The following is a 6,096-nucleotide window of genomic DNA, read 5'->3' on the forward strand; positions in this document are numbered from 1 at the left end:
TCTAAGTTCTATTTCTTACTGCACGTTTTTCTTCCAAATCTTAACGGCTCGATTTGTAGGTAACAAAAGAATTTGTAAATAACAGAAGACAATGCAAGGGCGGGCTATGAGAAGCGCGGCAAATCTACCTGAAGAAAGTATACTTTATATATATATATATAGTTATTACCATTTAGTATTATATAATTATATATATTATAAAATTATATATATATATATATATATATATATAGTATATATAATATATATATATATATATAGGCTATCTAAATTTCTTTTACTTGATTTGATTTTTTTCACTGATTTTCGTGAACTTAATTATTCGTGACTTTAGTCGTCTCTGGTATATATGAAGGATTTTGAACGTAAACCACTTTAGTCGATCATAATGTATTAGGAAAATTTTATAGTGATTAACTATAGTCACCCATGATAGCGAAAAAATTAATATAATATTCTTAATAACATTCATATATTAAGAATCTATTTAAGGATGGATTTATAATATATACGGGCCAATAGGAATTACAGCAGGTGCTGGAATGGGATTAATAGAAACTAATCATCAGGATGGATTGGTAAAAGTGAACTTAATGTCCGGAGTTCTGATGTTCAAACCGCTAGTCATTAGTGGTTGATATATCGCATAAATTAGCATCCAAAGATCGTAAATACTTCTTTTTCCTTTTATGAAGGACTTTATTTTTTGAAGGATATTTATTTTCAAACTCTTAAAGAATTTCATTGAAATGCATCTACATGTTTGTGTAAAACAACAGAGATATCTTCTTTCTTGCATTTTACGTTCACTATCGCTTTCTAATAATATTTATTTTTCGAATTTTCAATGCTTTAATGGAAGCATCAAATATTGAAATTCGTTATTGCCTGTATCTTCTTTATAATTACATGATTTCACGTCTTATCGTAATGTTCAGATTTTTCGTAAAAGAAACAAGATTGTCAATGAAGATGAAGAGGAAAGAATAATTTTAATTCACGTTCTTGTCAAAATGCGGATCAATGAGTTCTCATATTTAAGGGATTCTAAAATGTAAATTTTATGAAAAATTATAACTTTAGCCTTCTTTTCGGATGGCACGGAAGGAAGCCAGAAATTATAATTATTTGGATATTTTTATTCATAAAAATTTGGTCGGATATTTTTTTTCTTATTAATTAACTTATTTATTACTGATAAAAAGATATCCCGCTATAATTTTAAAAACTTGTATAAAGTAATTAAATATTTTTATGTACTTATATAAAAATATTTCCTGCATAAATTTAAATCGTAAATCACATAAAAGCAAATATTTTTTGAAAACAATATATTACTGTTAGATAATTTGTTCTTCGATATTTATTGGAAAGCAATGAAAATTAGCATGAAATTAATAATGCAATAATTATGCGTCAGGTCAATAAATACATAAGTATATTGAGGTTATTATTGGCGAGTTTTGATTTCGAATATTCCTTATCATTTTCATCATGATAAATTGATTTGCATTTTTTGTTTACAGTTATTTTAGATTTCAATAATTCGAGCAAAAACTTAAAAATGAAGTTTTGACCTTTAGAATTGTTACACCTTCAGATCGTGTTGGATATGCTGAATAAATAGTAAAGGGGAATAATATTAAGCTGCTTCTATCTGATTTTATAGTTTAGTGTGAAAGTGAACTCTGTTTGAATATATACTCTTATAGTGAGTGCGGAAGGAAAGTACATTAGTGATAAAGTTATTAATTACGTTAATAATTTTTTTAAGCACATACGCCATTTCAATCCATAATTGGAAAATATGTGTGAAAGAGAGTAAAATTTGTGTATTTATGAAAAAAGAAAAATATTTTAATTATTAAAGATTATATTTACAATTATGCGTGATATTACGCGAAAATAATAGTCAGTGTGAGAGAAACAATCACGATACTTCGTTTATATGTTTCGTATCTTTTTTTATTATATTATTTCATAACATATTATACTTTTATGAACATTTCTTTTCTGAAATTATACATTATTATAAAATATTATATCATATAATTTTATTATATTAATTTGCAAGTAGCATTAAATATAATACAAATATAAACTATATATTTAACATTTGACAGGGAATACAGTATAAAAAACAAGCATAGAATCGCATTTTCGAAACGAATATTCAATATTATGTTCTATTCAAGATTATGTATTCAATATTGTATATTATAATATATAAACGACATTATTGTAGAAAGATAGTTTTCTCAATTAAATGAGTTACATAAACTTTTCTTTTTTCCCATTATATGCCACTATTGCTTTTTTTTTTTATTTCTCTATTAAATCGACAGTTCGACTGTTTAATTACATCGATTTGGAATTTATCGAACCCTGATTGTTATCTAAACGTTATATTTCTTAATTGAATTGTGTAATGATAAATCAAGAATAGAGAGAAAACTATCGTAAAATTCGGCGTAAGATTTAAAAAAAAAAGATAATGAATGCATAACCTTAGCGGTTGTTTTTTTTTTTTGTCGAACAATGTCTCAAAACGGTAGGCTGAAAATAAGATACCTATTTATTATAGATATAGATATGTATTTTATATTGGCTACATACTTATTGTGGATAAATTTCGACGAACCAATGTCACAATCGACTCCTCACTGCCCTCATAACGCATTGTGTTAATTGATTTTTTTCGAATAATTTCAAGACAAGCCAAAAAGATGAAATTCTTCCCACGAAAAATTGTTTCTTTGATCATAATCGTAACAGATTATAGAAGAAAATATATTGTAATAATCAATTAAAAAGTAGATTTTTTCGAGAATATTTTGTCAACCGTATTTAACATTCTTTATTTCGCATTATTACTTTTTGTACGTTCGCATCTCAGAAAAGTAGTATGTAGGTATATATACACAAACGTGCTTACCATGAATATATATTTTATAATTGAAAGTGATAGTCAGATGAATATGAAGATAAAAGAAAAGACGCAGTTAGAATAAAATGCGTTAGAATAAAAAAATGCGTCAATAATAATCGACAGTACAATTTATAATTTTTTCAGAAGACATTTCAGCTTCGTCGCGTTAGCATATATACTCTGACGTTAAGGTTATAAAATTATCAGTTTTCTTTTCAGAAGCAGATTAAAAAAACTCGTTCGAAAGAGAAAATTATGATATAGAATTTAAAAAAATTTCTAATTCGCGCTTACTTTTATAGATCAATTTGGAAGAGTAGAAATGATGAAACCGCTGTTAGAAGAGTATGGTCAAGAAGTGGCCCTTGATTCAACAGTTGGAACATCAACTATAGAATCATCCGTCGAAATAATCGACAATCTTACACCTATTCAAAAGTTTTACGACGATGAAAGTGTATTTTTAACTGGCGGAACTTGATTCATGGGAAAATTATTAATCGAGAAATTGTTAAGAGGATGTCCTGGCATCAGATGCATTTATATTTTGATACGTTCGAAAAAAGGGAAAAATGTTCTTGAACGCTTGGATGAATTTATGGAAGATTCGGTTAGTTGTTTATTATTTCTATATTTTCTTTGATTCTTTATCTATGAGATTCTGTATTTATTAAATAATGTATACAGCGTGTCTTATTTATTTTGAAAAATGAGAATATCTTATGAGAGGTCGAACTTAAAAAAGAAAGTTTTTCTATGGATTTGTTTAATGTGAAGGGATACATAATGTTTCAATTTCTTTTTAAATGTGTTAAACGTTAGGAGAATTTCAAAGTCAAATTCATTTTTTTAAATCATGTTCATGTTGAATTGTATGGAGTATAACAGTCAGGAACTAGTGATATATGTTTGTATTCCTTACTATTTAAGATCTTACGAATTTATAATGTAATTTGTAGTATTTTATAATAATAAATGACTTCATATAGAAAGTCGTCGAATTCGTCTCAAAAAATCATTTCACCGTGAAAAAAGAATATATATTTCTATTAAAAAATGAACTTAACAGTAGAATTTTCCATATCGTTCGAATTACAATAAATAAATTTGGCATCATCTAATGTTTCCGATCATATCAAACAAATCTCTTCAAAAATTTTTTTGCTTTCTTCAGTCTCTCAAGTTTTAATTATTTGAGATAAATTGAATACCTTGTATATACTTGCTAGATATAAGAAACAAGAAATTAATAAATAAATTATTGGTTTAGTGTACTTTGAACATGTACAAAGTCTTCGAATGCTATTTATTTTTTTATGACATTTATTTAAACGAAGTAGACAAAATTTACAACTCTGTGCGTTTTCTAGTTATTTTCCAAGTTGAGGAAGGTAGAACCAAATTTCCGAAAACGAATAGTCGCGATCAAGGGAGATTGTAGCTTGCCAAATCTCGGTATTTCCAAAATTGATAGAGCTACACTCATACGCGAAGTATCAATTGTTTTCAATGTCGCCGCGACCGTGAGATTCAATGAAGCAATGAAAGCGGCGGTAGCTATTAACGTCCAAAGTCTAAGGGATTTGATAAATTTGTCCAAAGAAATGCCGAATTTGAAGGTATCATCTTTATCCTATAGATACTTACTGATAACTATCAAGATCTTTTAATGAAAGCTCTGATTATAATAAATGTTTGTTATTTTTAATATGTCAGAGTTTCGTCCACGTATCCACGGCTTATGCCAACTGCCTTTACAATCAAATCGAGGAAAAGATTTATGATCCACCGATAGATGCTGACAAATTACTTAACGATATTACACCGCAGTACGTTTCATATTTTTTTATAACGAAGATATTAAAGAAATAGGTGGTGCACGTTGATTGATAATACACTCGTACAATTTTTTTATTTTACTTTACTTGGAAGATGGCCAAATTGTTATGTGTATACGAAATCACTTGCTGAGAATGTGGTAAAAAAGCATGCTGACTCTATACCGATTGGAATATTTTGTCCTGGAATTAATTGGTAGTAATGTAATATATGTAATAAATTATAAAATAAAACAATAAATGGTGTATGTTAATCAATTTAATATTCCTGATATCCAGTGATATCCACGTATCGAGAACCTATTCAAGGATGAGTAGATAATATGTACGGACCTATAGGAATTACAGCAAGTGTTTTAATGGGAATAATGCGAATTCATCATTGCGATGTATCGATGAAAGTGAACTTGTTCCCGGAGATCTGACGATTAATGGATTAATTCCTAGTGCCTGGGCATTGCTAATAATCTAAGGTAGCGTTAAATGATATCGTTCACGATTGAATAAAATAATGATTTTAGAACAAATTAAATTAATTCATCCTTATTCGAATATAATAGTTTGGTCTTTATGAAGTGACGGATTTTTAATGAATATTAAAAACATTATATTTTTTTTTAAATGTTTATTTAATTTAAATAGGCTTCACTTGCTTGGATATATTTTACCGAACGAGTTTTTAGTGTATAAATGTCATTCTTTAAGATGTTTTGGTTTTTTTGTCAATAAACTCTGGTATGGAAGTTTTAAGATTCTGATACTCTTCTACCCCTCTTGATGGCGACCATCTGTCGCTGGTCGCAAATTGAAAAAAAAAAAAGAAAATGATATAAATTTCAAACGAATTCTCAATCTGTTCGAATGTTGCTATTGAAATGTACGTTGTACAAAATGCACAAAATAACAAATGTACGAGACGTGGATTTAAAATATTCTATTATTCTCTGGAAAATCAAATATCAATTATTTCAATAGTTTGCTGACTTTCCAAATGACAAATCTTTGAGATAAAAAAATGTAATTTAATTATTTCAACAAATTAATAAATGTTCAATATACTTTAAACGTACATTGGTTTTAAATCAATTGATTCAGTAATTTTTCTTTTTGTAATTTTTGCGATTAGATTTGAGAAATATATTGTTAAAACTTGAAATGTAAGCTTCTATGGTAAATTTTTATTAAGTATATTTAATATATTTACAATTGATATAAAATTCCAGCTCCGAGAACTGAGTCCTCTTGAAATTTCGAATTCGTTTTTCAATAGCTAATTTTTATTTCTTTTTTGGCAGTTTTACTCGTTTTTTTATCCTTTTTGTTGTACCT

At 27.4% G+C, this 6,096-nt stretch overlaps 1 pseudogene; it reads left to right on the plus strand.

The window, feature by feature from the left end:
- The first annotated feature begins 1,013 nt into the window (after window positions 1–1,013).
- On the plus strand, window positions 1,014–5,239 carry LOC146872025 (fatty acyl-CoA reductase wat-like; annotated as a pseudogene).
- Window positions 5,240–6,096: the final 857 nt, after the last annotated feature.

Source organism: Vespa mandarinia, unplaced genomic scaffold, assembly GCF_050613455.1.
Source record: "Vespa mandarinia isolate Hongniang unplaced genomic scaffold, ASM5061345v1 scaffold_62, whole genome shotgun sequence".
NCBI lineage: Eukaryota > Metazoa > Arthropoda > Insecta > Hymenoptera > Vespidae > Vespa > Vespa mandarinia.